Here is a 21,836-nt window from a genome sequence, read left to right as displayed (position 1 = left end):
ATTGGAACGACTAACACCACCGAGTCCCCTGAATGAGAGACTTTCCCCTATCGTTAAAGAAGAAACACACAAACACACAGAGAGAGCGAGCGCTTAGCATGGGTTTTACAGAGGGCCTTGTAAAGAGTCTTATTTTCCACCCGGTTTGTGCCGTCGCTGTTGGCATGGGAAGTGCTGAGAGGAGCTCTCTATAAAATGTATGCTCTCACTGTGGCTGTATCTCACTAATACACATCAGCCCAGCAGGCTGCGTTTACACAGGCATTCCAATTCTGATCCTTTGCCAAGTTATTGGCTGATGGTCAAAAGACAGATTTGTGGGAAATGATCAGAATTAGGCTGCCTGTGTAAACACAGCCTCTGACACACCTTACTTAACTAATCAATGGCTTGATGATCAGTTGATTAGTTGAATCAGGTGTGATTGTGCTGGGATGGAACTCATTCTACACACCCGTGAGACAAAGAGAGGATGTCACTTTTGACTCTTCAGAGAAAGATTGGAAATGGAAGCTAGAATAGATTGAGCTGTCAATTGCTATATAATTGGTGGAGAGTTGCACTTTCTTTTCCCGTCTGTCTCTCTCGCTACCGTGGTATAATCAGAGAGAATGAGGATCAGAGAGGTGGCATTCACACTCCCAACTCCCCCTGCCATACGGTGGCACTACCCATCCCTGCTGCTCACAGATTACCTGCACTGTCGTCATTGTCATTCTAATAATCACTGTCTCTATTCTGCTACAATGTTGTCTCTCTATTCTGTTACAATGCTGTCTCTCTCCTATAACAGCATTCTCTGTTTACTCTAATCCGAGCTACCCATTCCGCTAGAGTCTAGAGCAGTTTTTGTGTTTTGCGATCCACCAAGAGCTTTCAGAGTTCCCCTTTGACCTGAATAAACAGTGTTTGTAGTTATTTCTTTCCATGACCCAGAAATAATCCCACACAACTCACACTGCACGAGGGGGTCCCGATCATCCCACACACAGTAGCTTGATATCAGCTGTAGGAAGGGCTAGTCTTTTACTAGACCTCAGCAGCTGGGCATAAGCGCCAAGGGGTCGCTAAATGTCATTTCTGCAAGCCATGACACCCACCATCTCAGATTGTTCTGAAATCATTTTGGTAGTTAAACATATACGATTAGCACATTATTTTGTTTAAATATAATTTTATCTCTGAGAAATTAAGCTAATTGATTGCACCCAAATTGGCCATTTCAATTTATGGGATTCATATAGTATTCAATAAATATAGTACCTAACATCCGATTTGGACCAAACCTTTTTCTAACAATAAGTAAGACATGAGGAATCCAAAGAAATTGTTAAAAAACACCCACGGACCCCCCACTCCCCACGCCAAACCCAACTCACACTGTACCAGGGAGTCCCAATCCCACACACAGTAGCTTGATATCAGTTGTAAGGGCTAGTCTTTCTCTAGATCGCAACAGCTGGGCATAAGCACCAATAGAAATGAGAAATGCTGTGTCCTATAAGTATATTAATCTGGAACTAAAGGTTATACATCCAGGAAATGTTGGTCTTTGCATTGACGTTATTCATACTCCTGTTATCCTTTAAAGGTTATGGATGTGGTTATAAATGCCAAGCTGTATTAATTTCCTGAGTTGGAGAAAGACCTTTAACCATTAGGCTCATGCACAGAAGTAAACAAATACAAAATCAAGCACACAGAGAGAGAAAGAGAGAGAGACTGATACATTTGTTCCAGCCACCACGCAGAAGCACCCAGCCAGTGTGTCTGATGCTGCTGAGTTAGGAGTTAGCCCTCAGCACTGAGAAGTGCTTGGTCATGCACAGACATTCCGACATTACATAATGGTGGAACACTGACTTGAAATTAGAATGTCTGATGTCTCATTTGTGATTCATTCCAATCTAATTATATGGTTAGACCCAAGGACTGTATGGTTGGAGAAAAATGAGGAAATATAGAGTGTTGAGACATGGTCATCTATGGTGTTCAGTCCCTCTCTCTCAGCAGCTCTGGGGGGGGGGTGTGATTTCTGAGTTCTTCTCTGCTTATCCCTGCTTAGGACTAAATACCCTCTCTAGGGGGAAATTCAAAACCCTCTCTAGGGGGAAATTCAAAACCCTCTCTAGGGGGAAATTTAAAAACCCTCTCTAGGGGGAAAATATTTATCCACGCTCTCAGGGTTTCGCAGAGGGATGTGTGTGTGTGCACGCACTGTAAAGGCATTTTTATTCAAATACTAATAGTAAGTTGAACTCTAAGTCAATAAAAAGTCATTATTACTTAAACTGTTTGTGGTACTGACTCCAAACTAAATGAGAAGTCACTCCAACAGTTTTTTAAAGATATGACAACAAACTAAAAAAAATCCCAGCATGCTCTGCTGCAGGTCAAATTTTTATAAATTGTTTTTAATATCTGTTTTTTTGCATGTATAGTACATTGCATGATTAATATTATGCTACACAAAGATAAATAACATACACTTTTCTGAACTAATCCAATCATTTAGTTAGAAAATTTGCACCCATTACTGAAATGCTTATTCCAGTTTAAATGGCTTAGGTAGTCTCCTCCAGCTGTTCCTAACCCTGGCAATCATTATAAATGCAGGTTGTGGGTGAATACAAATTTCAACTTTTGGATATCCTAATGACTCACTGATTCCAGACAATTTCCATCAGGGAGGCTGAGACTATGGATGTACAGTGGGGTCTAAAATTATTGACACCGTTGGTAAAGGTGAGCAAAAAAATACTGAGCTTTTTGTAGGCTCAAAGAACTGGAATATTATTTAATACTTGTATGATTGCTCAGAGAAAGACATTTTGCATAACAAGTAAACATTTGTTTTCAAAAAAACGTAGGGCTAAAATGTTTTGATACCCCTGTTTTCAATACATTTCAATACCTCACCTTGCGAGGATAACTGCACTTTACCTTTTTCTAAAATGGTTTATGAGTTTGAGAACACATTGGGAGGGATCTTAAATCCTTCCTCCATGCAGAATCCTTAAGATCCTTCATCTGCGCTTATGGACAAACCACAGGTTATCAATGGGTTTCAAGTCCAGAGACTGAATGGCCATTGCAAGACGTTGATTTCGTGGCCAAATAACATCTTATTTGTGGATTTTGATGTATGCTTGGGGTTATTGTCTTGCTGGAAGACCCACTTGCGGACAAGTTTCAGCCTTCTGGCAGAGGCAACAAGGTTTTTGGTAAAAATATCCTGGTACTGGGTAATGTTCATGATGCCATTGACCTTAAGGACCCCAGGACCAATGGAAGCAAAATAGCCCCATAACATCAAAGACCCACCACCATATTTTACAGTAGATATGGGTAGTTATTTTCTGCTCATGCATTCTCAATTTGACTCCAAACCCACCACTGGTGTGCATGGCCAAAAGAGGTTTATTTTTCTTGTCATCTGGCCTAAGCACCGGTTCCAATCCAAGTACTAATGCCGTTTAGCAAACTCCAGGCTTTTACATTTCTGGGATGAGATAGAAATACAGTTCTTTGGCCACGCACACCAATGGTGGGTTTGGCGTCGAAATGAGAACGCAGAATGCAATGCATTAGTATAAAATAATATAATGTCCCTATTTTTTTAGCATACAATATAGCTTTGTATTTTTATTATTATTATTTATTTATTTTTTGATACATTTTTGCTCATCTTCATTAAGGGTGTCAGTAATATCATAACCCACTATATCTCAATAGTCTCACCCACCTAGTAGGTGTCCACCACACTGTAATTTTTCAGATCAGTAAAGACGAGACAAGGGAAGGAATGCACTTTAGACTACTTAGATGCCTCCTTTTAGACATAATTCATCTGGAGTTCTTCCAGTATAAGTAGTCATACACCTGAGTATTAGACAGAGCACATTAGCAGAGCTGTACAAATCAGATGGATTATACTATTGAGGTTTACATTTACTGGAGGAATTACAATGTTTTTTACTCTTCTTATTGTTCTGTATCTCACACAGAAAGACTCACGTCTAAGCGGCCAACTGCCATTCTGCAGTCAGGAATAAAGTGGTGTGCTCGCAGAGAGATCACGTCCTGCCTGGTGTTCCCGAATGTTTGTGTCCGGGTCCACTCCCTGCTGGCTCATACTGTACACATGCTCGCTGAACTTGTTCCAGACTTTTCCCAGGTGCCCCAGTGCAGACAGGGCTAATCCCACTGGGGTGGATTTACTTATCTTCTTCTCTCATCTCTAATCTGCAGCACCCCGAAACACACCTGTCTGTCTGTCTACCCTCCTGTCCGTCTGTATCATCCATCCGTTTGTCTGTCTGCATAACTGCTCTTCAATGGTTTGTATCACATCCGGCCATGATTGGGAGTCCTATAGGGCGGCGCACAATTGGCCCAGTGTCATCCAGGTTTGGACGGGGTAGGCCGTCATTGTAAATAAGAATTTGTTCTTAACTGACTTTATAAATAAAGGTTAAATAAAAATACAAAATTCAACTAGAGGTGTGCCGAGTAGTCGGACAAAAGGAGTATCATAACAGATATGGGCAATTTTCTGGATACAATTATGATCTGAGTATTTTTTTGTAATTATCCGTGATGTGAAAAATAAACATTTTCGGGTGCCAGCACAAACACATCTTTCTCATGTCAGTCAGTCAAGTAAGGTGCTACATGGTCTAAGTAACTCAACTGGCTAGTTTACTTGTCTGTAAAGAAAAGGGTGGGCTGTACGTTGATCCGGCTGCTCTAATTGGGTAGAGTGAAGCTGTATTTCTCTGTCCACTCACTTCATAAATTCACCTGATCAAAGGATACAAAGTGTTATGTTTGGTGCAAATCCAATGAAACACATAATTAGGTACCACTCTCCATATTTTCAAGCAGAGTCGTGGCTGCATCATGTTATGGGTATGATTGTTAAGGACTGGGGAGTCCTTAACGATTTGCACAGGCAAAATCCTAGAGGAAAACCTGGTTCAGTCTGTTTTCCACCAGACACTGGGAGATTAATTCAGGACAATAAGCTAAAACACAAGGCCCAATCTATATTGGAGTTGTTTACCAAGAAGACAGTGAATGTTCCTGAGTGGCCGAGTTACAGTTTTGACTTACATCTGCTAGAAGAGCTACAGTATGGCAAGACTTAAAAATGGTTCTCTAGCAATGATCAACAACCAATTTGACAGAGCTTGAAGAATTGTGAAAAGAATAATGGACAAATGTTGCACAATCCAGGTGTGGAAAGCTCTTAGAGAGTATGCCCTTTATATATTGTTTTACACACAGTATACCTGTCCTTTGGGAGTGGTGTCATTTCCACCACTGAGGACAAATTCCTCATTAATAACGTTTTTTCAAGAGGATGTTAATTTAGTTACCATGGAAACATATTGTGACACAAGCACATGGCTGCAGTGGACAGTTGTTCCAGATGTGATGTCCAGAATTTGAAGAAAAAACGTGGTAAATATTGCTTGTGTAGAGAATATTTGAATTGTCAGTCATTTCCGTACAGGCTATAATTTCTTTAATTTGTGGTAGAACTTTTGCATTTTTAAAATATTTTATGTGTTTAGTGTAAACGATATGCTAGCTGTAATACTAATCAAAGCATGCTAAGCTGTCTGTCAATTTTCTCCAGAAACTGTAGAAATGTCATTTCCATCACAACCAGAAATACTCACAAATGTAATCGCTGCCAAAGGTGATTCTAACATGTATTGACTCAGGGCGTTGAGTACTTACCTAATCAATATATATTAGTGTTTTATTTGTCATTAAGTGCTCTACAAATGCTATCATTTTTCTTCCTCTTTGACATTACAGAGTATTCTGTGTAGATCGTTTACAAAAACAAGAACATTTAACCAATTTTAATCTCACTTTGTAACACAACAAAATGTGGAAAAAGTCAAGGGATGTGAATACTTTCTGAAGGCACTGTATGTGTTCTCCTAGTAAGAAACTGTCTGGAAAAAGCTGACTTTCATGTTCAATCTTGCATTCTGAATGCCTGTGTTTAAGATCCGAACACTTATTAGCAAATCTAAATGCATAATGTTTAAGTTTTAAACACTGACGTTTAGGTTATAAATGTATCACATGGTTTCATGCTTCATGGTTTTACAGTGTAGCATTTTAGAGACACCCTGTAGCTCAGAACACCGATGGTACGAAGGATTCTCATCCCAGCACAGGCAGATGTGGAGAGACACACACAGACACATAAGAATATAGCACGGACAGCAGTCTATGACCAGCTGAGGCCTGTGCTAACTACCCCAGGATAAATTCACTAGCACCACGTTTCCCTGGTTGGTGCTAAACACATAGCAGCATGACATAGCAATCCATCACAAACTGCTCTGAATATGTGAGTGTATGTGCATGTCTGAGTTTGTGTGTCTGTTCTAGCAGGTCCAATAGAGTCCATCACATCTATCTGGACTCCAGTCAATGATGAGTGCTAGCCCTATTGTAACAGGTTGTAAAGGGCTCCCCGAGCGCAGGAAATAAGGCCTTACGAATACACACACTCACACATTCTACTGTGCGCACTCACAGAGGAATAGTCTGGAGAGCTCACTGTCTGTCTTAGCTGTGCCCTTATCCTACTACTACAGAGTCACATGTGGTCAGTGGCCTGTAGTATGTGCTGGCATGAGATTCACTGAAGCTGTTTTCACTCCGATCGTCTTTTTTTTTTTTTTTACGTCTTTTTAACAGCCATTCTCCCTCCTCTTCTTTACTTCAGTTTAATGGTTTTTCTCTCTCCTCTCTTCTCTACATCCATTTAACAGCCTCTCTCTCTCTCTCTGATTCCTGTCTGGTTAGGTCAGATTATCTGTTCTCATTTTGTAAACCTGCTCTCCATTATCCTGCTGAGCCTGTAAGTATGCATGTATACATGTGTGTGTCTGTGCGTGTATGTGCATACTCATACTCACACACCACACACCTGCAGACCGCAGATGTATCACTCTTCTCTCCCTGTGGCCTCCTTTCTCTAAGGTGGAAACATTTTTCAGTTCAGTTCATTACAAGGACTAAACCCCTGAAGAGTGTGATTTTATGACCCTGATTAATCACACCCAGACAACAACAGTCTACATTGCAACACGCTTTGGATTCCTAACTAAGACATCAGCAGACTATATAATGAGTGGACTCCAGTCAATGATGAGTGCTAGCCCTGTTGTAGCTCTGCTGACATGTAGAAGAGATTTTCATCCCAAGAAGATGATGTCGACCAGGATTTGTCCTCAGACTATGTGTATTTTAATGATCCCGCTTGCCTTTACCCCTAATATTATTCCTTTCTCGCCCAGCACACGCGAGCTGTGGAAGTCGCTCTGGATAAGAGCATCTGCTAAATGACTTAAATGTAAATGGTTTTAGCGTAGTCTCTAACTCTCCATAGTGTGCAAGTCACAACAGAATCGCACCATGCAACGTGACAACTGGCAATGGGAAATGGAAATATGGGTCTGGGTTTGTGCGATAAACATGAAGCAACATGCAGGCAACAGTTACCAAGAGCTATTGGATCTATTGGTTTGCGTTACCTCTCTCGGCTGTCTAATACAATTACTGCTAAGTTGTTTATTCAATTTACTACAACCTCCATCAATAACAACTTACAGGCTGTTAGCTCTGGCTTTTGTGAGTGCCATCCATACAACATAAATTCCTCTGAGCAGCAGTCCATGCTTCCACACAGAGATCTGTCAAACACTTCCTTCCCCATTCATTAAATTCTAAATCAATTTGACTTAACACATTTCTGCTTGACTGAATTAAAGTCTATTTGACTCAATTCATTTCAGCAGGGCTTCAATCTGGTTTCAGAGCTGGTCATGGGTGCACCTCAGCCACGCTCAAGGTCCTAAACGATATCATGACTGCCATCAATAAGAGACAATACTGTGCAGCCGTATTCATCGACCTGGCCAAGGCTTTCGACTCTGTCAATCCCCACATTCTTATTGGCAGACTCAACAGCCTTGGTTTCTCAAATGACTGCCTCGCCTGGTTCACCAACAACTTCTCTGATAGAGTTCAGTGTGTCAAATCGGAGGGCCTATTGTCCGGACCTCTGGCAGTCTCTATAGGGGTGCCACAGGGTTCAATTCTTGGGCCGACTCTCTTCTCTGTATACATCAATGATGTCACTCTTGCTGCTGGTGATTCTCTGACCACCTCTACGCAGATGACACCATTGTGTATACTTCTGGTCCTTCTTTGGACACTGTGTTAACTAACCTCCAGACGAGCTTCAATGCCATACAACTCTACTTCTGTGGCCTCCAAATGCTCTTAAATGCAAGTAAAACTAAATGCATGCTCTTCAACCAATCGCTGCCCGCACCTGCCCGCCCGTCCAGCATCACTACTCTGGACGGTTCTGACTTAGAATATGTGGACAACTACAAATACCTAGGTGTCTGGTTAGACTGTAAACTCTCCTTCCAGACTCACATTAAGCATCTCCAATCCAAAATGTAATCTAGAATCGCAACAAAGCATCCTTCACTCATGCTTCCAAACATACCCTCGTAAAACTGACTATCCTACCGATCCTCGATTTCGGCGATGTCATTTACAAAATAGCCTCCAACACTCTACTCAACAAACTGGATGCAGTCTATCACAGTGCCATCTGCTTTGTCACCAAAGCCCCATATACCACTCACCACTGCGACCTGTACACTCTCGTTGGCTGGCACTCACTTCATACTCGTCGCCAAACAAACTGGCTCCAGGTCATCTACAAGTCTTCGCTAGATAAAGCCCTGCTTTATCTTAGCTCACTGGTCACCATAGCAGCACCCACCCGTAGCACGCGTATATTTCACTGGTCACCCCCAAAGCCAATTCTTCCTTTGGCCGCCTTTCCTTCCAGTTCTCTTCTGCCAATGACTGGAACGAACTGCAAAAATCACTGAAGCTGGAGACTCATATCTCCCTCACTAACTTTAAGCACTAGCTGTCAGAGCAGCTCACAGATCTCTGCATCTGTAAATAGCCCATCCAACTACCTCATCCCCATACTGTATTTATTTATCTTGCTCCTTTGCAGCCCAGTATCTCTACTTGCACATTCATCTTTTGCACATCTATCACTCCAGTGTTTAATTGCAATTGTAATTACTTCGCCACCATGGCCTAATTATTGCCTTACCACCCTTATCTTACCTCATTTGCACATCCCGTATATAGACTTTTTCTACTGTATTATTGACTGTATGTTTGTTTATTCCATGTGTAACTCTGTGTTGTTGTATGTGTCGAACAGGTCGCAGTTGTAAATGAGAACTTGTTCTCAACTAGCCCACTTGGTTAAATATTTTATTATTATTTATTTTTTAAGGAATCAATGGCTGCATTGTGTACCAGTGGAATTGTGCAGCACAGTGACGTGTAGTCAGGCTAGGCAGTGAATACTCTGTGATATTCTAATAAAAAAAATATTATGAAAAGCCAAATAAAAAAATAATTATGTAACACATTTTCATAATTATTTCCCATTATCAGTTTTTTCTGAAAGATTCAGGTGGATTTTATGCTCAAAATCAAACATTTTGCTAAAACTGCACACAAAAAAGGCGCACGAATCCATTAAAATCTTGTGCACAGCCTTTCCTGACTCCAGGCATGGTCAGCATAGCAAAAATACTGTTTTGCCTACAGTAACTTTAAGTAGCTTGAGCCGATTTCATATTTTGCACATGCGTATTGCCTAAACATTTTCTGTGGGTAATTGCCTGGGATAAGCTGTGCACATTTGGGCGTGTAAGCATAATTTGGCACTAGCATCCCTTGAACTAAACAATGCTAGCTTGCTAGCAAAAACAACCTGATAAATGGACACCACTGTACTGCACCTCAAACAATTTTCCAAGTTAGAATAATCATGTAATAAACTGTTTGGGGGATTCGAAGAGGGAAACGTGAACTTTATTAAAAAAAAGATCTTCCCATGTACATCTCTTAACTTTCTCCATCCCACCCTCCCATGTACATACAACTATTCCACCTTTGGAATGTCAACTATAATGACAGTTAAGACCAGACAGAGGCAGGATACAGCATACAAGACGTGATTTTATTCCTGACAGGAAGTCAACCACCATCTCCCTCACTGCTGCTGTCGGGCAGGCGAACAGTGAGTGATGGACTATCCACTTGTCTGAAAAGTCATTACCAATTAATACTTTTTACCCAGACTTTTCACATCTTGTGCATTTCATTTTGCTTTGTGGACGCAGTTGGAATGGGGCTTCTCCCGCCACTCAATGTGGGCCCAAGCCTTATGTTCCATGGTGTTTACATGCACCGCAGATTGGAAGAATTATAAATCCATTGTGAATGGCTATTGTGTTTTCATTATGAATTATTCAGATGAAATGTGTCCATATTTTGGTATTTTAGTGCCACCTTTCAGTTATAACTGTAAATGCAAAATAGGTCTATGGCTGAGCTGAGTTGATCAGTGTGTCAATTTGTAGAATGATTTGAAATATGCCGGCACCCGAGGCTATTGCTTGTCTATCTTGGCTACATTGGTATTTACATTTGGTGAAAATGGTTGGTCAATTTCGGTTTGTAGCCTATGTCACTCTGGTTGTTGGAGCTATCTATTGTATGGTGAACTTGGGCTTCATCAAGGTTTATTTGTGAGTAAATCTGGCTTTGATAATAGCCAGTATTTACCCAGCCACCGACCTCACTGCTGGTGCAGTGTCATCGCTCTCTCTGATCTATTGTGTCACTCTGTCCACACTGTAATGACACTGATTGAGTGAACGGCTTTAACCCTGTGAGATCCCTGGTTGCAAAAATGCAACAGGTCCTAAACTCATGTCCAACACTACATAGTTCATCTCCTTAGATCCAGATGTATTTATTAGTAGCATTTGTTGTGTGTCCAGTCTTCTCTATAATTCAGTGACATGAAGAAAAAAATAATCGAGAAACAAATATTCTGAGCCAGAACTAGAGGTATTTTTGTCAGTGAAGGCAAAAACGCATTTTCAAAAATGCTTGGGTCTCACACTACGGATTGTTGCTTTCAGCTCTATGTCTCTCATCCCTCTGTAAGTACATACGTGTGTGTGTGTGTGTGTGTGTGTGTGTGTGTGTGTGTGTGTGTGTGTGTGTGTGTGTGTGTGTGTGAGAGAGAGAGAGAAAGAGCAGCAAAGTGCTTTCACTAGATACAATACAATCATCAACATCCCCTTCATCTCTGTCTCTCTCTCTCTTTTAGTGGCGTTGGCTGAGAAGTGGCTTTTCCTAATGGGCCAAAGCTGCCAGACAAGCCCTTGAACACACACACACACTCTTCTCTATATCAGATATCGCTCTCACTGGGGTTTCAATGGCTTTACTCTAATCAGTTTTTTGCCCTTTTGGCTGAAAAGAATACAGACTTACTTTTATGACACTGTTATTGTTTTCATTATTTTATTTCATTAATGACCTTCAGGTCAAACGTGTTATTCATTTATTTCTGAAGTTATGGGAAAAACAAGAAAGTGGCTTAGTCTAACTGGCTTAACTACCAAGGTGGGACAGTGAGTCTAACTGGCTTAACTACTGAGGTGGGACTGTGAGTCTGGGCCTGTTTCAGACTGCGAGGTCAGTCTGGGAAAGTCAGTCTGATTCTTGGCTTATTTATTTGTGCCGACGACTAAAGTGATTTTCACAGAAATGGCTTGGCTGTGACTCCTTAGTGTCAAACTTCAGGTAGGACATAAAAGGTTTGGGCCAGACTTTGATAGGAAATGGACGGAGAGGGAGATGGTTTTGGAGTTTAATTATGATATCCAATAATTCCTTTGGGTTTTCATTAATGGTCAAGCCTGAAAAATTGTGCCTCATCAAAAGCACTCGATCAAAATCAACCCCAGCCAGAGAGAGTTGTTATTTATTGAGATTAGTTTATTTATTGAGTCATTTCATTTGTGTATCCCCAGAACTAGCCTTCGCTCCACTCAACTTAAGTTCCCAAATAAACGAATTACCTTGCCTAAAACAACACCAACAGATGGAGGGCAACAGTAAAACTTTAGCGGTGGAAAAGTTTGGGAAACGCTCATAAGATGGGAAGCCAGCAACAGCCAGGTTTGGTTTCCAGACCATCCGAGGCAAATACCAGAGACGGTACGGCAAGCCTTTATTAGGATATGCTGCGACGAGACAGTGTCATGTCATATCATTAAACACTGTTTGACTGTCGTCCAAGGCAAGAGAAGGAAGCAGAACACAATTGGAAGTAGTAAGTTAGGAGGAAGTGCGGCTAGCGGCAACTCAACAGATGTCCATGTAATCGTTTCCAGCTTAAGGCCTAGATTCAATCAGCAGACACCCGCATAGTAGATGTTTTGGGGGCGCCGGGGGTGGAACGGCATTGAAACCATCAAATCGGTGAGCAGCTGCTCTTGTGATCATTGTCACAAAGCCACATCCACCCAACTCCTGTTAGATCAGAACGAGAAATTGTAGGCTATTTAGAAATAATTACTCTCAAATTGAAAAAATCTGTCAACTAAATAATGAGGATTTCTATCATCCTAATGGAGGTGTAGATTACATCTCACGTTCGACTGTTTGAACTTGTAAACAAGGCTGCATTAGTATTTATGCTGAAGTACTTTATGTGTCGGGGGGCTAGGGTCAGTCTGTTATATCTGGAGTATTTCTCCTGTCTTATCTGGTGTCCTGTGTGAATTTAAGTATGCTCTCTCTAATTCTCTCTTTCTCTCTCTCGGAGGACCTGAGCCCTAGGACTATGCCTCAGGACTACCTGGCATGATGACTCCTTGTTGTCCCCAGTCCACCTGGCCGTGCTGCTGCTCCAGTTTCAACTGTTCTGCCTGCGGCTATGGAACCCTGACCTGTTCACTGTGATTACTATTATTTGACCATGCTGGTCATTTATGAACATGAACATCTTGGCCATGTTCTGTTATAATCTCCACCCGGCACAGCTAAAAGAGGACTGGCCACCCCTCATAGCCTGGTTCCTCTCCAGGTTTCTTCCTAGGTTTTGGCCTTTCTAGGGAGTTTTTCCTAGCCACCGTGCTTCTACACCTGCATTGCTTGCTGATTGGGGTTTTAGGCTGGGTTTCTGTACAGCACTTTGATATATCAGCTGATGTAAGAAGGCCTATATAAGTACATTTGATTTGAAATGTCCGCTTTAGGTATAATGCCAGGAAAAACTTGTGGATTTGGCACCTCTAACACAGTTCCACCTCAGACACAGTCAAAACAACTGATATGCAGATGTTGGCTAAGTGGATCGGATTAAATCGAAACTTAAATGTGTTTTGTAGTTGTAGAGAATAGGTCCTCTTATCTGTCCTAATGTGATGATCTAATGACCAGTCACTGGATCACAGAACAGTAATATGACATCACCCGCTGGCAGAGGTTTTAAGTCATTAATTACAATTACTCTCGTTACTGTAATTGAGTAGCTTTTCCAAGTACTTGTACTTTTTTTTGTATTTTTCAAAGTCAGTAATTTTACTTCTACTTGATAAAATGTAATTAATGTAACAGTACTTCTACTTGAGTAGGATATTCCAGTACACTTTCCACCACTGGTGACTGAGTGAAAGGTAGTTTGTGTGAGGGAGGGTGGGAGGGAGGAAGGGAGGGGGGTGGGAGGGAGGGTGTAAGGACTGATGCTGAAGAAGAGAAGCAGGTACAGGGAGTTGACATTTAATTAGGAACGGACATGCAACAGGACAGGAACAGCGTCAGAAATGGTAACACAAAGACAGACGACAATTAATGCTGAAGCGGGGAATGGAGCTGGGGAACAGACAGATATAGGTGATAGAGTCCAGGTGAGTCCAGTGAATCGCTGATGTGCGTGACGAGGGAAGGCAGGTGTGCGTAATGATGGTGGCAGGAGTGCGTAATATACAGGAAACAACCACCCACAAAACACAAGTGAAACAAACCCCAACTAAATATGGCCTCCAATTAGAGGCAACAACAACCAGCTGCCTCTAATTGGAGGTCCTACCAAAACCCCAACATAGAAATAGAAAACTAGATTTAAACATAGAAATAGAAAATATAGAACCTAAACAAAAAACACCGAAACACAGAAAACAAACACCCCCTGCCACGCCCTGACCAAACTACAATGACAAATAACCCCTTTTACTGGTCAGGACGTAAGATGTGCCTTGTTGCAACTCATAAAATAAAGGAACTTAGTTCCTACTGTACATTCATTTTTTTCTCTTCCTTTTTCAATTTACTGCAATTTAATGCAATATTTTAATTTTAAAAGCAACTCAGAGTAAAACGAATTAAGTACTTTTTAAATGAGCTACTTTTACTTGTAGTTTTTTCAGTCCTCTTTCCACCGCTGCCCACTGGGCAAGAGCTTGGTGAGATCATGTTCATAGATACAACACTGCTGAGTGAAGGGGGGTAGGATGAGATTGACCCTATACAGCTCAGGCATTTCCAAACCATGCATCATCTGTTTTCTGAACTTCTGTCCTATTAGCTATTTTCACAAATGTATTGCTTATCTGTCCTCGCAAATGAAAGCTACAAGTAATTGTCTGAAATACCACCACTCTCACATCATGAAGGTTAGGCTTGGCCTTCAAATATGCCTTACTAAGTATTCAGTGTAATTTTTCAATAACTGCGCTGCAATCTGCGGGTGACAACCACGTGTGCATTTGTGTGATGTGTTATTGAGGTGTGTTCCGCCTCATTAATTCACATAGAATTAGCCCATTTCAGCGTTGCGGACAATTTACGTAGGAGGCATTACTGAGCAGGACAAACTTCTCTCTTCAACCAGAGCCCAAGCACAAACTTTTTCCTCCCTGGCACATTTTTCACTTCGCCTTCACTACTAATAACTTTGGACATGTGTGCATTTCTATCAAAGCAAGTGCCTTATCATTATCATTATAGTATCTGTATATTGTGTTGTCTTTTCTACTGTAGCACACCGTATGTATGTATGTATGCATGTATGCATGTACTGTACAGTTGAAGTCAGAAGTTCACATACTCTTAAGTCATTAAAACTCATTTTTCAATGTCTCCACAAATTTTTTGTTAACAAACTATAGTTTTGGCAAGTCGGTTCGGACATCTACTTTATGCATGACACAAGTAATTTTTCAAACAATTGTTTTACAGACAGATTATTTCTCTTAAAATTCACTGTATGACAATTCCAGTGGGTCATAAGTTTACATACACTAAGGCTAACTGACCAGATGGCAAATGTCTTCACAGACATTTTCAATCTCTCCTTGTCAGTTAGAAATCCCAACATGTTTGAAGCTAATCACCATTGTCCCTGTTCCCAAGAAATCCAAGGTAACCTTGCTAAATAACTTCCGCACTGTAGCACTCACATCTATAATTATGAAGTGCTTCGAAAGGCTGGTCATGACACCATCATCCCAGACACCCTGGACTCCAATTCACGTAAACAGATCCACAGATGATTCAATCTCAACTGTACTTCACACTGCCCTCTCCCATCCTGGACAAGAGGGGAAATAACTATGTGTGTCACGATTGTGTGTAGAAACGGACCAAGGCGCAGCGTGAGTATCGTTCCACATCTTTTATTAGAATGTGAAACTTTGCAAGACAAACAATAAACTTTAAACAAAACACAAACCGTGACGACAGCGGTGCAACATGCACGAACTCAAAATAATCTCCCCCAAACACAGGTGGGAAAAACAACTACTTGAATATGATCCCCAATTAGAGACAACGATGACCAGCTGCCTCTAATTGGAATCATACAAAAACCCCAACATATAAAAAATAAACTAGAGCACAACATATAAAAAATAAACTAGATAAACCCCCCAGTCACGCCCTGACCTACTCTACCATAGAAAATAAGAGCACTCTATGGTCAGGACGTGACAATGTGAGAATGTTATTCATAGACTACAGCTCAGCATTCAATACCATAGACCCCTCCAAGCTCAGGACCCTGGGAATAAGCACTTCCCTCTGCAACTGGATCCTGGACTTCTTGACGGGCTGGCCCCAGGGGTAGGCAATAACACCTCTGCCATGCTGACCCTCAACATGGTGGTGGCAGGTAGCCTAGCGGTTAGAGTGTTGGGCCAGTAGCCAAAAGGTTGCTGGATCGACTCCCCGACCTGAGAAGGTACACATCTGTTGTTCAGCCCCTCGCCAAGGCAGTTAACCCACTATTCCCCGGGCGCCAAAGACGTGGATGTTGATTAAGGCAGCCCCCCACACCTCTCTGATTCAGAGGGGTTGGGGTAAATGCAGAAGACACATTTCAGTTGTACAACTGACTCTCCCCCTTTCCCCTCAGGGGTATGTGCTTAGTCCCCTCCTGTTCACCCATGACTGCGTGGCCACACATGACTCCAACACCAGGCCTGTATGTGATGGCAATACAACAGAACAGATGAACCAGAAAGACATTTACTCTCATGCCAATATTAAGCCACACCTCCAGTCTTCTGATCTGATCCAGCATCAATAACCCAACTGAGTGGCCCAACTGGCTCGGTCAAAATAACCCAACATGTGTTTTGTCCAATGATTACCCAAATTGGGTTGTTTTTATCCCAGCATTTTATAGAGCGTAGAACGAAAATTATCCATCCTTTTCTCGAGTCACTGGACATTTGCCAATCAAATGGAGGGAAGTGCCGGTCCAAAAAAATTTAAAATGTTCTCTACATCTCAGTCTCACCAGGACGCCAGCCTGTCTACACCTGCCGCATTGTGGTAGCCCATGAAACAAAGGAATAGCATCTGGTGTGAAAAAGGGACCAGCTCAGTCGGACTTGAAGTTGGATTTGAAGTCGAAATCGAGGTTAGTAACTGTTGATCTGATGTCCAAAAGTGCTCAGCGGTCATATGGGATAATAGTATGAACTTTCCGTACAAAAAAGATAAACACGAAAAAAGTCACTAAATAGCAAAGTCGGGTTGAAACTCATAAAATGACGGCTTTCTCCATCGGCACCATCTTTCAATGGGACCATAAGTGGCTTTAGTATGTTCATGGCCATCATTGCTGTTCATGGCCATCATTGAGGCATTAGCAATCACAACAGACACAGATTCAAGTTGTTTGAAGTCAAATCCGTCTCACCTCACGGTTCTAAACAAATCAAAGCGCCGACAAGGCCAACTTTTCATATCACTCTGCTCTTCTCTTCTGAAGATCTTTTGATCGACAGAGCGGAAAAAATGTAACTGCCTGCTGCTGACTTGAAAAAAATGTTTAAAAAAATCCAGAGCATGAATGTTTCACCAGTTCTCAGTAGTCGGTTATCGGAGTTTTCAAGGGTATTTGAAGTAGTCTGAGGTAATCAAGGGGACAGCGGGACACCAACAGGTAAGGATGTAATATGATTACAAGTCTGAAGAAAGACATGGCAGATGGGGTGTAATGTTCAGTGCGAAGTTTAAAGAAAATCTGTTTTGCTTACAGTTTCTGAAGGTTTTAGGTGTCCAGAGGTTATAAGCTACTATTAGGTTATTAGGTTATCTCTCTCTCTCTCTCTCTCTCTCTCTCTCTCTCTCTCTCTCTCTCTCTCTCTCTCTCTCTCTCTCTCTCTCTCTCTCTCTCTCTCTCTCTCTCTCTCTCTCTCTCTCTCTCTCTCTCTCTCTCTCTCTCTCTCTACACATAGTAAAAAAACAAAGTCACAACATTCTGAATTAACCCAACATTCTAACAGAACTGAAATCTTGTTGACAGTTACTTTAAATTAATAGTGTTTAATTCATTCAAACAGTGAATTTAGGGATTTAACCATGAGGCCAATGGTGACTTAAAAACAGTCACAGAGTTTAATGGCTGTGATAGCAGAACTGAGGATGGATCAACAACATTGTAGTTAATCCAAAATACTAACCTAATTGATGGAGTGAAAAGACGGAAGCTTGTACAGAATAAAAATATTCCAAAACATGCATCCCGTTTGCAACAAAAGTCTCTAAAGTAATACTGCAATAAATCCCTTTCTGTCCTGAATACAAATTATTATGTTTGGGAGATGAATTCCCCTTTCAGGACCACAACCTACAAGACAAGGCCGAGTTACAGTTTTAACTTAAGTCCACTTGGATATCTATGGCAAGACCTGAAAACAGTTGGCTAGCAATACTTATATAAATAAGACATCAAACTGTGTAATAAGACAAGGGGTATGAATACTTTCTGAAGGCACTGTACAGAGTGAATTGAACTCCTGAATCAACACTAGAAATGTTCTACTGAAAAATGAATACTGGCCAATTTGCTGTGTGATTCTCAGTGATTGTGGAAGACCCAATGGGCTCAACTGCTCTCTGTGGGCTCTCTCTCTCGGACAATTAAAAGTGAACGATCGACAGAGTAGGCTAAGAGGCATATTAACACAATACTTCTTTGCTAAACAATTTTACTCAAATCAAATCTAATTGCATTGGTCACATGCACGTGTTTAGCAGATGTTATTGCGGGTGTAGCGCAAATGCTTGTGTTTCTAGCTCCGACAGTGCAGTAATATCTAACAATTTCACAACATATACCCAATACACACAAATCTAAGTTAAGGAATGTAATTAAGAATATATAAATATACGGACGAGCCATGTCAGAGAGGTATAGACTAAGATACAGTAGACTAGCATAAAATACAGTGTATACATATGAGATGAGTAATGCAAGATACGCAAACATTATTAAAGTGACTAGTGTTCCGTTTATTAAAGTGGCCAGTGATTTCAAGTCTATGTACAGTTGAAGTCGGAAGTTTACATACACATAGGTTGGAGTCATTAAAACTTGTTTTTCAACCACTCCACAAATTTCTTGTTAGCAATCTATAGTTTTGGCAAGTCGGTTAGAACATCTACTTTGTGCATGACACAAGTAATTTTTCCAACAATTGTTTAAAGAAAGATTATTTCACTTATAACTCACTGCATCACAATGCCAGTGGGTCAGAAGTTTACATACACTAAGTTGACTGTGCCTTTAAACAGCTTGGAAAATTCCAGAAAATTATGTCATGGCTTTAGAAACTTCTGATAATTGACATCATTTGAGTCAATTGGAGGTGTACCTGTGGATGTATTTCAAGGCCTACCTTCAAACTCAGGGCCTCTTTGCTTGACATCATGGGACAATCAAAAGAAATCAGCCAAGACCTCAGAAAAAAATGGTGGACCTCCACAAGTCTGGTTCATCCTTGGGAGTAATTTCCAAATGCCTGAAGGTACCACGTTCATCTGTACAAACAATAGTACGCAAGAATAAACACCATGGGACCACACAGCCGTCATACCGCTCAGGAAGGAGACGCGTTCTGTGACACAGCCTGATAGGATGTTCTCAATTGTGCATCTGTAAATATTTGTGAGGGTTTTAGGTGCCAAGGCAAATTTCCTTAGCCTCCTGAGGTTGAAGAGGCACTGTTGCGCCTTCTTCAACACACTGTCTGTGTAGGTGGACCATTTCAGCTTGTCAGTGATGTGTATGCCGAGGAACTTGAGGCTTTCAACCTTCTCCACTGCGGTCCCGTCTATGTGGATAGGGGTGGTGCTCCCTCTGCTGTTTCCTGAAGTCCATGATCATCTCCTTTGTTTTGTTGACATTGAGTGAGAGGTTATTTTCTTGGCACCACACTCCCAGAGGCCTCACCTCCTCCCTGTAGGCTGTGTCATCATTGTTGGTAATCAAGCCTACTACTGTTGTGTCGTCTGCATACTTGATGATTGAGTTGGCCACGCAGTCATGGGTGCACCAGGAGTACAGGAGAGGGCTGAGCACGCACCCTTGTGGGGCCCCAGTGTTGAGGATCAGCGAATTGGAGGCGTTGTTTCCTATCTTCAAAACCTGGGGGCTGCCCGTCAGGAAGTCCAGGACCCAGTTGCACGGGGCGAGGTTCAGACCCAGGGACTCGAGCTTGATGATGAGCTTGGAGGGTACTATGGTGTTGAATGCTGAGCTATAGTCAATGAACAGCATTCTTACATAGGTATTACTCTTATCCAGATGGGATAGGGCAGTGTACAGTGTGATGGCAATTGCATCGTCTGTGGATCTATTGGGGCGGTAAGCAAATTGATATGGGTCTAGGGTGACAGGTAAGGTAGAGGTGATATTATCCTTGACTAGTCTCTCAAAGCTCTTCATGATGACAGAAGTGAGTGCTACAGGGCGATAGTCATTTAGTTCAGTTACCTGTGCTTTCTTGGGTACAGGAACAATGGTGGCCATCTTGAAGCATGTGGGGACAACAGACTAGAATAGGGAGAGATTGAATATGTTTGTAAACACATCAGCCAGCTGGTCTGCGCATGCTCTGAGGACGCGGCTAGTGATAACGTCTGGGCCGGCAGCCTTGCGTGGGTTATCATGCTTAAATGTCTTACTCATGTCGGCCCCCGGAGAAGGTGAGCCCATAGTCCATGGTCGCGGGCCACGTCGGTGGCACTGTGTTATCCTCAAAGCTGGCGAAGAAGGTGTTTAGCTTATCCAGAAGCAAGACGTCGGTGTCCACAAAGTGGCTGGTTTTCCCTTTGTAGTCCGTGATTGTCTGTAGACCCTGCCACATATTTCTCGTGTCTGAGCCGTTGAATTTCGACTCCACTTTGTCTCTATACTGACGTTTTGCCTGTTTGATTGCCTTGTAGAGGGAATAACTACACTTTGTATTCTGACATATTCCCAGTCACCTTGCCATGGTCAAATGTGGTGGTTTGCCCTTTCAGTTTTGGGTGAATGCTGCCATCTATCCACGGTTTCTGGTTAGGGTAGGTTTTAATAGTCACAGTGGGTACAACATCTCCTATACACTTCCTGATGAACTCAGTCACCATGTCAGTATATACATCAATGTTATTCTCTGAAGCTACCCGGAACATATCCCAGTGCGTGTGATCAAAACAATCTTGATGCGTGGATTTGATTGGTCAAACCAGCGTTGGATAGTCCTTAGTTTGAGTTTCTGCCTATAGGAAGAGAGGAGCAAAATGGAGTTGTGGTCAGATTTGCCAAAAGGAGGGCAGGGGAGGGCCTTGTATGCATCTGGGAAGTAACAGTGGTCAAGTGTTTTTGCAGCGCGAGTACTACAGTCGATATGTTGATAGAACTTTGGCAGCCTTTTCCTCCAATTTGCTTTGTTAAAAGCCCCAGCTTCAATAAATGCAGCCTCAGGATATGTGGTTTCCAGTTTGTATAAAGTCCAGTGAAGTTCTTTGAGGGCCGTAGTGGTATCGGCTTGAGGGGGGATATACACGGCCGTGACAATAACCAAAGAAAATTATATTGGGAGATTACACAGTCAGCATTTGATTGTGGGGTATTCTAGGTCGTGTGAACAGAAGGACTTGAGTTTCTGCATGTTATCACAATTACACCATGAGTCATTAATCATGAAACATACACCCCGCCCTTCTTCTTCCCGGAGAGATATTTATTCCTGTCTGCGCGATGAACTGACAACCCAATTGGCTGGACCGACTCAGACAGTATTTCTTGAGAGAGACATGTTTCCGTGAAACAGAGTATGTTACAATCCCTGATGTCTCGCTGGAAAGAAGCCTTCACCCTGATCTCGTCAACTTTATTATCCAGAGACTGAACATTTGCGAGTAATATACTCCGAAGCGGTGGGTGGTGTGAGGGCCTCCTAAGTCAGACTAGAGGACAGCTCCGAGTACCTCTCCTTCGCAGGTGTTGTTTTGGGTTGGCTTCTGGAATCAGTTCAATCACCCTGGGGGGTGCGAACTAAGGATCTGCTTTGGGAAAGTCATATTCCTGGTCGTAATGCTGGTAGTGC

The 21,836-nt window shown here is 42.0% G+C and overlaps 1 protein-coding gene across 2 annotated transcripts in view; it reads right to left on the bottom strand.

Annotated features, from left to right (window-relative positions):
* The window catches only part of uts2r (urotensin 2 receptor), an 82,941-nt gene that overhangs the window by 4,554 nt on the left and 56,551 nt on the right, over nt 1-21,836 (bottom strand). The gene's annotated exons all lie outside the window — the stretch shown is intronic.

Source organism: Salmo salar, chromosome ssa28 (assembly GCF_905237065.1).
Source record: "Salmo salar chromosome ssa28, Ssal_v3.1, whole genome shotgun sequence".
Lineage (NCBI taxonomy): Eukaryota > Metazoa > Chordata > Actinopteri > Salmoniformes > Salmonidae > Salmo > Salmo salar.
This window is presented reverse-complemented; position numbering and strand designations above follow the sequence as displayed.